Genomic DNA, 12,534 nt, shown 5'->3' on the forward strand with positions numbered 1-12,534 from the left:
AAAAATATTCAGGAATAAATAATTCAGAAAAATAATATTTCAAAATCTTTAATACGTTACTTCAATATTAAATTTAAAAAAATGTCAAATACTTCATATTAATAATATTTAATTTAAAGAAAATTAACCTTCAAATAATGCACATAATAAAAGAAACCAAGTTTCAACTAAACAAGTAAAATAATTAGCAGGAAAAGGTCAAACAAATTTAAGGTATATATTTCAGATCAATGATGAAGAATATAATAAGATAAAATAATTAAATAAATGCGCAATAGTGATCTACACAATTTAAAAATATAATCTTTCACATTTAGCCCGTGTACACACTTGTCACCTCGTGTACACGACTTTCAATATATTTCAATAATCACATCAATATCAATCCTAGGGAAAATGTCCCCCACACAAGGTTAGACAAGCCACTTACCTCGCCTTGCTCCAATTTAACCAAGTATTATGTTTTTTCCTCGATTTTCCGACTTCGATCGACTCGTATCTAGTCATTTCAAGCCTAATTTCACTACGGACTTGCAAATAAAATTTCAATCACTCTACTAAGTCCAAAATCACCATACGGAGATGTTGGAATCATCAAAATTCTATTCCGGGGTCGTTTGCACAAAATTTGATATCCGGTCACTATTTGAACTTAAACATTTAATTTTTTTATCAAAATTCATATCTTGGGCTAGGGACCTCAGAATTTGATTTCGGGTATGTACCCAGGTCCCAAATCACTATACGGACCTACTAGAACTATCAAAATACTAATCCGAGTCCGTTTACTCAAATTGTTGACCAAAGTCAACTCAGTTGTGTTTTAAAGCTCTAATTCACATTTTAATCAATTTTTCACATAAACACTTTTTGAAAAATTTTACGGACTGCGCTCGCAAGTCGATGAATGATAAATAGTACTTTTTGAGGTGTTAGAATATATAATTAATTATTAAACTTAAAGATGACATTTTGGGTCATCATAGTGCCCATATTTAAATTGGAAGTAAAAAAATCTACATAGGCGCCATGTAGGAAAATAAAGGTGGGACATAGTGATCTACCAGATGAGGGTAAATGTAGGGTATAATAGTAAGGATAAATATGTCAAAAAAATATAACGAAGGACAAATGTAACCCTTTTTGAGGAGAAGAGGGGTAAATATGATCCTAAAGTATAACGAAGGGAAAATGTAACTATGTTTAACGTGTAAGGGGAAAATATGAACCTAATGTATAACAGTAAGGATATTTTTGATAGAAAAATTAAACGGAGGATAAATAAGGCCTATTTATGATAGTAGAAGGGCAAATGAGACCCTTATCCGCTCTACCAAATCTGCCTTTGTAATCAGTGAATTAGTTTAATCAATTGTTATTTAATGAACGGAAAAAGGTCATAAATACCCTTTACCTATTAGAAATAACTCAAAACTGCCCTCGTCCACCTTTTGGCCCAGAAATGCCATTAACGTTTTCTTTAGTATGAAAGTGCCCCTTTAACTATCAGGTGACTGTGGGGCTTTTTGCAAATCCACGTGGTACTTTTTGATTGGTCAACATTAAGAAAAGAATAATTAGACTTAACCCACAAATTCTAATAGGGTTTTTCAACTCTTTCTTTTCTCTTTCGGTTACTTAAATTTTTCTTTTCTTTTCTTCCTTTCAAGTTTATTATCACAATTTCATTTTTTGCTGTGTAAAAAAAATTATTCTTCTGGTGTAAGTATTAATTGACATGGTTGTATGCTTTCTTCACTTAAAAATTGGTTCCAATTTTCAAGCTGGTGGTACTGTTTTCAGTTAGTGTTTGGTTCTTTCATGATGTTAAAATTGGTTTCATTTATTGGGCTAAAATTTTAATATATTTTAACATTTCTAAAGTTGCTATTTTAAAGTTAACTACCTGCATTTTAGCAACTGAAAAAATACAGTTTTTTGTGTTAAAATGCAGATATTGACACTCACTTTAATGACAAAAGCTAAAGTTTCTTAATGATGAACAATCAAAGAGTGCCACGAAAATTTGCAAAAAGCCCCCATACAGTCAACTGTTAGTTCAAGAGGCACTTTTGATACTAAAGAAAATGTTAATGGCATTTTTGGGCCAAAAGGTGGATGAGGGGCATTTTTGAGCCATTTCTAATAGGTTAATAGTATTTTTGGGCCAAAAGGTGGATGAGGGGCATTTTTGAGCCATTTCTAATAGGTTAAGGGTATTTATGACCCCTTTTCCGTTTAATGAATTTGGAAATTTTACTTTATGGACCTATCATAGAGACTGTGTACTTACTTTACATAAATAAAAGAGAAAAAATAAATAAAAAGAACATACACCGGTGCATCTGGTTACCTGCAAAATCACTTTACAATGTCAAGTATCATTGGTATTTATGTTCAGATATTGATTTATACTTAAGTAAATAAGGTAGTCTAATTACTCTAACCATTAAGTGAAATCACTTTACCATAAATAGTAGTGGTGGAATGGATAAGCGTGATGACCCAATAGGTAATTTGTAGCTTTAACCTTCAAACTTGTATTTTGAAATCCCGAATAGCTCCATTTAACCTTTCTCAATTTGCGTGCGCAGTCCGTGTCTTTTTTCGGAAGGTTTCTATGTGAAAATTCCATAAAAATGTAAAATCGTACTTTAAAACTCATTTGAGTTGACTTCGGTCAACGCTTTGATCAAACATGACCGGATCAGTATTTTGACGGTCTCGGTGGATCCGTGTCATGATTTGGGACTTGGATGTATGCCCGTAAGCAAATTCGGAAGTCTCTAACTCTAATTATCGCAATTTATTGAAAACTAGAAGCTTAAAGGTTTAAAGAATTATATAAGTTTGATCGAAGATTGACTTTGTTGCTACCGGGTCCGGAATTTTATTGCGGAACATGGCATAGGTTCATTACTGTATTTATGACTTATTTGAAAATTTTGGTGCAAAACGGAGTTGATTTGACGTAATTCGGACTCCCGATTGAAATATTAAAAGTTTTTAAGTTTCATTGAAACTTTATTTATTTTGGTATCTGATTCGTAGCTCTAGGTGATATTATGGTATTTTGATCATGCGAGCGAGTTCGTATGATATTTTTGGACTGGTGTGCATGTTTTGTTTGGAGCCCCGAGGGCTCGGATGAGTTTCAGATAGGCTTCGGAGTGGTTTTGGACTTAGGAAAATAACTGGTGCATCTGGTTCTAGTGTTAGTCTCTGATCTCGCAATTTCGAGGTTAGTGTTCGCATTTGCGAACATTCAAATTCCTGTCAGGTTCTCATTTACAAACAATGTTTTCGCATTTGCGAAGAGGGGTTGGGTCAGCAAAAAATCGCATTTGCGACCAAAAGGTCGCATTTGCGGAGTTCAAGAGTTCGAATTTGCAAACAAATCATCGCAAATGCGATGATAGAAGATATGCATGCTTTTTCGCATTTGCAAAGCTATTCTCGCATTTGCGGTGGTCGCAATTGCGACATCTACGCTTGAACAAAAGTTGAGAAAACTAGATTTTAGCTCATTATCTCAAATTCTCAACACTAAACACCCTAGAGGCGATTATTCCAAGAACCTTCCTTCCTCAATTCATTGGTAAGTAACTCTAATCTACTTTCTTTCAATTACCCATTACATTTCACAAGATTTCAACATCAAATCTACGATTTCCATGGTAGAAATTTGGGAATTTGGCTAGAATTAGGGATATTTGTAAAATTGAGAATTAGACCTTGAATTGAGGTCGGATTTCGAATTGAATTACATAAGCAGACCCGGGGGTGAATGGGTGATCGGGTTTTGGTCGGAACCTCAGATCTTGACCAAATGGGCTAAGGGATAACTTTTGTTGACATTTTCAATAATGATCTAAATTGAACCACTTTCATTCGTGGGTAGTTCTAAGTCTTATTTTGAATCGTTTTGTTGACAATTTTCTAGATTTTGTTGGTTCGGAGGCTTGTTCGAAAGGCAAGGCCATAGATGAACTTTGAAATAGTTGCAGAGCGAGATAAGTGTTGTGGTTAACCTTGACTTGGGGGATTAGGACTTGTTTGCCTATTTGTTATGTGTTTAATGTGTAGGTACAACATATATGTGAGGTAACGAGTACTTTCCGTTGTTGTTGGGGTTAAAGCATTCGGGTATAACTTGTTTCTTTGTGATTTATTGCCTCTTAAATTATGACATCCATGCTTAGATTAGACTATTACTTCTTTGATCGCACTTTCTGTATTTATGAATTAATTAGTGATGGTTAAGTATGTTGGAAGTTGAGGTTTGGTATCTTGGAATCATAATTGACGTAAAGTATATCCCTTGCATTATTTATCTACAGAATTTGTATATTCATTACGACATGGTAAGGGTGAGTGTTAAAGCACGAAGGATGATGTCATGCCATTTCATTTCCTTATTTACTCATTAATACATGGTGAGAAAGAGAATGAAAGCACGAAGGGTGATGTCGTGCCAATCTATATATCAGTATTCACTGTTACAGGGTGAGAAGGAGAGTAGAAGCATGAAGGGTGATGCCGTACCATTTTATTTCTATTATGACATCATTTCATGGTAAGGATGAGAGTAAAAGCACGAAGGGTGATGCCGTGCCATTTGCATATCGTATGTTATTTGTCCTCCTTGGTTGATGATTTATTTGACTGTCTGTGTTGTCTTTCCTGTTGTAGTTATCGTATCATTTTCCCGCTTCGTATGTCCCCTCCCAACGGTACATATTAAATCTCTAGTTTGTTGTTTTTTGGTACATATATCTATGTTTTTACAGGTTTAAATATATGAGTGTCCTGTCATAGCCTCGTCACTACCTCGTCGAGGTTAGGCTCGATACGTACAAAGTACATTAGGTCGGTTATGCTCATACACCACTATGCACTTCTTGTGCAGATTTTGGTATTGGTCCCAGTTGTACGTGAGTTGCACTAGCTCGGATTATCACATTCGGAGACTTGAGGCAGATCTGTTAACGTCCGCATACCTTGAAGTCCCCTTTCTCTTTCCTCTTTTACTGTTCATTCATTCGAAACAATTGTATTTATTTCATACTCTATTTGTAGAACTTCTAGTAGTTCGTGTACTCGTGACTCAGGATCTTTGAGAGTAGATGTTATTACATGACTTATGCTTGCGTTGTATTAGTTCGAGTACCTATCCCTCATTATTTATCATCACTTCGATTTAAACTGTTACGATTTGACTAATTAATTATCTCACATCGGCATGCCTAGAAAGTGGATGTTAGGTGCCATCATGACCCTGAGGCTGGGATTCCGGGTCGTGACAAGTTGGTATATGAGCACTAGGTTTCCTAGGTCTCACGAGACACGAGCAAGCTTAGTAAAATTTGGAGGATCGGTATAGAGATGTATGTATTTATCTTCCAGAGGCTCTGTGTCACGACCCGAAATTTCCATCTTCGGACCGTGATGGCGCCAAACATTTCACTTGCTAGGCAAGCCAACGTTAGAATAATATTAACCATTTCTAAATAATTTTTAAATTTATTAATAACAAAAAAATAAATGCGGAAGTAAGGTTTGAAATATAGTGAATAATCCATAAAAATAACGGTGTCTAAATACCATCCCAGAATTGGTGTCACAAGTGCACGAGCTTCTAGAATAATACAAATAAGGGCCTGAATAAAATAAAACTGTCTCAAAAATAAACACAAAGCTAAGTAAAATAGACGGGGACTTCAAAACTGTGGACGCCGTGCAGTTATACCTCAAGTTTCCTCTAGGTAGCTGAAATCCGAGCAAGTCTATGGTACGCCGCTAGGAGCAGCTCCGATATCTGCACAAGAATTGCAGAGTGTAGTATCAGTACAACTGACCCCATGTACTGGTAAGTGCTGATCCTAAGATCGACGAAGTAGTGGCGAAGCTAAGGCGAGTCACTTACAATAACCTGTACGTAATATTAGTAATAACAACAAATAATAAAAATAAATCGGGTAACTCATTTATAACAATTGAAGCAAACTCAGCAGTCATAACCAATTATCAATTCCATTAATTTTCGTTGCAGCGTGCAACCCGCTCCTCCAATATATTCATTTTAATCAAGTCGGTTGCGGAGTGCAACCCGATCACCATATATATATATATATATATATATATATATATATATATATATATATATCGACTTTTAAATAAGTCTGTTGCGGCGTGCAACTCGATCCTCCAATATGGACTTTTAATAAGTCTGTTGTGGCGTGCAACCCGATCCTCCAATATATACATTTCAATCAATTCTGTTGCGGCATGCAACCCGCTCCTTCAATATATTCATTTACCAATTCTTATAGAAGAAATTTCTTCAAGAAATGCAACAATTAGTATAAAATTATAAGACAACAAGCATACAATAATTATGATTTAATTATAAAATAAACAATGACAAATAGCAATTTATTATGAAAATCAGGGAGAAAATAGGCAGTTTAATATTTAATATGCTAAATGCCAAATAACAATTAGGACACATAATTCAAATAGCATATAGCAATTAATGCAGGAATTCAAGAATTAATATTTGACAAAGAATAGGAGAGAAATAATTATTATAATAATTAATTCATGATTTAAAATGATTTATGATTTTTCAAGTAATTATGCAAATAATTAATTTGACGACGTATAGACACTCGCCACCTCGCCTATACGTCGTTCACATACATTTCACATAACAAATACTTTAAAGGTTCTATTCCCTCAAGTCAAGGTTAACCACGACACTTACCTCGCTTTGTAAATTCCAATCAATTACTCAGCCACAACTTTTCCTTTTAAATTTATTTCCAAAAGCTTCAAAGCTATTCACAAACAATTCGATATATTCAATACGAATCATAGGAATTAATTCTATATGAATTTACTAATGTTCTGGATAAAAATCCGAAATTTATTAAAATATTCGACAGTGTGACCCACGTCTCAAATCCAGGAAAAACTCGCGAAATCCGAACACCCGTTCTGCTACGAGTTCAAACATACAAAAATTATCCAATTCCGATGTCAAATGGATGTTCAAATCTTAAATTTTTATTTTTGGAAGATTTTACAAAATTTCCAATTTCTTCCATCTAAATCCAAAATAAATGATGAATATAGACATGTATTTATGAAATAAAATCACTTTTGGTTATAGAGCACTTACCCAATTCAAAGTCGTGAAAAATCGCTTTGGAATCGCCAAAATCCGAGATTCAAAACACAAAAATAGGTAAAAATGGCTAAAATCCCATTTTATATGTTCTGTCCAGCATTTCCGCTTCTGCGGAAAATTGACCGCGGTTACGCTTCTGTGGAAAATGGACAGCAAGTGCGAATGCCAAAGTTTTAGATTTTTCCTTAAGTCCAAATTTTGATCTGTTAACCATCCGGAATCCACCCGAGCCCCCCGGGACCTCAAGCAATTATACCAATAAGTCCCGTAATATAATACGGACGTACTCGATGTCTAATATCATGTCAAACAATGCTGAAATTACAATTCACACCCCGGTTCGAATTTTGAGTTTTAAACTTTTCAGTTTGCAAATCTCGTGCCAAAACATATTAAATGAATCGAGAATGACTTCAAATTTGGCACACAAGTCATAAATGACATAACAGAGCTATTCAAATTTCTAGAATCAGATTCTGTCTCCGATTTCAAAAAGTCAATCCCGTGGTCAAACTTGGAAATCTTTAGCCTTTAAATTACTAGTTTTCGTTAAATGGTCATAACTTGAGCTAGGGACTTCCAAATTAAATTCCGGGCATACGCCGAAGTCCCGTATCACGATACGAAGCTACCAGAACTATCAAAATTTGATCCGGGTCCGTTTGCTCAAAATGTTGACCAAAGTGAACTCAGTTGAGTTTTAAGGCTCTATTTCACATTTTAATCCATTTTTCACATCAAAACTTTCCGAAAAATTTTACAGACTGCGCACGCAAGTCGAGGAATGATAAATAGTGATTTTTGAGGTCTTAGAATATAAAATTACTTATTAAATTTAAACATGACATTTTGGGTCATCACATTCTCCACCTCTAAAACAAACATTCGTCCTCAAACAGAGTTAGAAAAAGTACATTAGCTGGAGAAAAGGTGTGGATATTTACTCAGCATGTCCGACTCGGACTCCCAGGTAGATGCCTCTACCGACTGACCTCTCAATTGCACTCGAACTGAAGGATAACTCTTAGACCTCAACTGTCGTACCTGCCGGGCTAGAATAGCCACCGACTCCTCCTCGTAAGTCAAATCTTTGTCCAATTGGACTGAGCTGAAATCTAACACATGGGACAAATCACCATGATATTGCAAGACGCATAGGTGGTAATGCAAGCCTGTAGGCTACTAGTTGGTAATGCAAGCCTGTAGGCTACTTCACCCACCCTTTCAAGAATTTCAAAGGGTCCAATATACCTGGGGCTCAACTTGCCTTTCTTTCCGAACCTCATTGCACCTTTCATAGGTGAAACCTGGACCAATATTCTTTCTTCAACCATGAATGCAATATCACGAATTTTACGGTCGGCATAACTCTTTTGCCTAGACTGAGCTGTGCGAAGTCGATCCTGAATAATCTTGACCTTATCCAAGGCATCCTGTACCAAATCAGTACCCAACAACCGAGCCTCTCTGGGTTCAAACCAACCAACTGGCAATCGGCATCGCCTTCCGTATAATACCTCATATGGAGCCATCTGAATGCTCGACTGGTAGTTATTATTATAAGCAAACTCCACAAGTGGCAAGAAATGATCCCAAGAAACTCCAAAGTCTATAACACAAGCGCAAAGCATAGCTTCCAATATCTGAATAGTGCGCTTGTAGACGCTCAAATTGCTTGCAGAATTCCTCTCTTAGTGTGATAGGAAGGAACTTCTCCGAGAATAGCTGAGAGATTTGCTCCCAGGTAAGTGCAGGCAATCCAACTGGTCTGGTCAATGTATAATCTCTCCACCACTTCTTGGCAGAACCCGTCATCTGAAATATTGCAAAATCAACCTCATTGGTCTCAACTATACCCATGTTCCGCAGCACCGTTTAATCCACTGAAGTGAACTAGAAAGAGCTTAATAAACTTATCCAATCTCAATAAAGCCTCAAAATACATGACAGGCCTATCACCGGTCTGTGCCGCAACAACTGGCTGAACTACCCCAACTGGCGGGAGTAGCGGGAGTTTGCGGCGTGCAACCCGATATCACGATATATATATATATATATATATATATATATATATATATATATATATATATATATAACTTTTAAAACAGTTGCGGCGTGCAACCCGATTCTCCAATATAGACTTTTAATAAGTCTGTTGCGGCGTGCAACCTGATCCTCCAGTATATCCATTTCAATCAATTCTGTTGTGGCGTGCAACCCGCTCCTTCAATATATTCATTTACCAATTCTTATAGAAGAAAGTTCCTCAATAAATGCAACAATTAATATAAAATTATAAGACAACAAGCATACAATAATTATGATTTAATTATGAAACAAACAATGACAAATAGAAATTAATTATGTAAATCAGGGAGAAAATAGGCAGTTTAATATTTAATATGCTAAATGTCAAATAACAATTAGGATACATAATGCAAATAGCATGTAACAATTAATGCAGGAATTCAAGAATTAATATTTTACAAAGAATAGGAGAGAAACAATTATTATAATAATTAATTTATGATTTAAAATGATTTATGATTTTTCAAGTAATTATGCAAACAATTAATTTGACAACGTATAGACACTCGTCACCTCGCCTATACGTCGTTCACATGCATTTCACATAACAAATACTTTAAGGGTTCTATTCACTCAAGTCAAGGTTAACCACAATACTTACCTCGCTTTGCAAATTCCAATCAATTACTCAACCACAACGTTTCCTTTTAAATTTGTCTCCAAAAGTCTCAAATCTATTCACAAACAATTTGATATATTTAATACGAATCATAGGAATTAATTCCATATAAATTTACTAATTTTTCGAATAAAAAACTCCAAAATTAATTGAAATATTCGACAGTGGGACCCACGTCTCAAGTCCCGAAAAAACTCGCGAAATCCGAACACCCATTCCGCTACGAGTTCAACCATACAAAAATTATCCAATTCCGATGTCAAATGAACCTTCAAATCTTAAAATGTTTTTTGGATGATTTTACAAAATTTCCAATTTCTTCCATCTAAATCCGAAATAAATGGTGAATATATACATGGATATATGAAATATAATCACTTTTGGTTATAGAACACTTATCCAATTCAAAGTCATGAAAAATCGCTTTGGAATCGCCAAAATCCAAGACTCAAAACTCAAAAATGAATAAAAATGGCTAAAACACGATTTTATGTGTTCTGTACAGTATTTCCGCTTCTGTGGAAAATTGACCGCGGGTGCGGTTCCACTTCTGTGGAAAATGGACCGTGGGTGCGATTTCGCTTCTATGGAAAATGGACCGCAGGTGCAATTACACCAGAAGGCCAAAATTTCAAATATTTCCTTAAGTCCAAATTTTGACCCGTTAACCATCCGGAATCCACCTGAGCCCCCGGGACCTCAAAAAATTATACCAACAAGTCCCATAACATAATATGCAATTACTCGGGATCTAATGTCACGTAAAACAATGCTGAAATGACAATTCACCCCGATTCGAACTTTGAGTTTTAAACTTTGCAATTTGCAAATCGCGTGCCAAACATATTAAATGAATCCGGAATGACTTCAGATTTGACACACAAGTCATAAATGACATAACAGAGCTATTCAAATTTCCAGAATCGGATTCCGGTTCCGATATCAAAAAGTCAACCTCGTGGTCAATCTTGGAAATCTTTAGCCTTTAAATTACTAGTTTCCTTTAAATGGTCATAACTTGAGCTACGGACCTCCAAATTAAATTTCGGGCATACGCCCAAGTCCCGAATCATGATTCTGAGCTATCGGAACAGTCAAAATATTGATCCGCGTCTGTTTGCTCAAAATGTTGAACATAGTCAACTCAATTGAGTTTTAAGGCTTTATTTCATATTTTAATCCATTTTTTCACATAAATATTTCGGTAAAATTTTACGGAATGCGCACTCGAGTTAAGAAATGATAAATAGTGATTTTTGAGGTCTTAGAACACATAATTACTTATTAAATTTAAAGATGACATTTTGGGTCATCACACTATGGAGTTTAGGAAAAATGTCACATCTTTCTTACTTTGTTGTGCTGGGGGAGGAACAGAGACTCCCGCTACTCATACCCCGGAGCAGGTGTTCCCCGAGTTTCAAACTCCCGCAACCCCGCCAGTTGGGGTAGTTAAGCATGTTATTACGACATATGCCAGTGATAGGCCAGCTTTATCTTCTGAGGCTCTGCTGAGGTTGGATAAGTTCACCAAGCTCTTTCTTGTTCATTTCAGTGGTGCGTCTTCTGAGGACCTACAGGATTTTCTAGACCATAGCCACAAGGTGCTGCGGAACATGGGTATAGTTCAGACCAATGGGGTCGATTTTGCAGTATTTCAGATGAATGGTTTCGCCCAGAGATGGTGGAGAGATTATATGTTGACTAGACCAGCTGGGTCACCTGCACTTACCTGGGATCAGTTCTCACAGCTATTTCTAGAGAAGTTCATCCCTGTCACCCTGAGAGAGGAGTATCGCAGGCAGTTTGAGCAACTTCAGTAGAGTGGTATGACCGTCACCCAGTATGAAACTCAATTTGTGGACTTAGATCGCCATGCCACCATCTTACTTCCTATTGAGAAAGAGCGAGTGAGGAGATTTATTAATGGACTAACTTACATTCTCAGGCTTTAGATGGACAATGAGACAGGGAGTGATATTTCCTTCCAGATGGATGTTGATATTGCGAGACATATCGAGCTGGTTCGTGTTCAGGAGAGGGGCCTGGTGTCAGATAAGATGCCCATCATTCCGGTAGTTTCAACGGTGCCTCATATGAAGGCATGGGTACTTTTGGTAGAGGCATCCTCCCAGGCCATTTCATTCAGCGCTTCAGGTGTCCCACAGTGCTTGAGGGAGTCGTGGTCCTTACTAGCATCATTCTGGACAACCAGCCTACAATGCACTACCAGCTCCTATCAGCGCACCTCCGATCTAGAGCTATCAAAGTGGTTATTCAGTTCCTCATGGCCAGTTTCAGGGTCAGTAGTCACAACAACCGAGGGCTTTTTATACTTGTGTTGATTTGAGATACATTGCTAGATTTTGCCCCAGGTCACAAGGCAACGTGCAGCAGTAGGGCTCTCGTGCCATGATTTCGGCACCGGTTACTCCACCGCCCGCTCAACCAGCTAGAGGAAGGGGTCAGGAAGCCAAAGGTAGAGGTCAGGCCATTAGAGATGGAGGTCAGGACGTTATAGGTAGAGGTCATCCCAGCAACATAGTTTAGAGTGGTGGGCCGCAGACCCGATGTTATGCTTTCCCAGCTAGGCCTAAGGCCGAGGCATCTGATGACGTTATCATGGGTATCATTC

The sequence above is a fragment of the Nicotiana tomentosiformis genome, chromosome 11, assembly GCF_000390325.3.
Source record: "Nicotiana tomentosiformis chromosome 11, ASM39032v3, whole genome shotgun sequence".
Taxonomy (NCBI): Eukaryota; Viridiplantae; Streptophyta; class Magnoliopsida; order Solanales; family Solanaceae; genus Nicotiana; species Nicotiana tomentosiformis.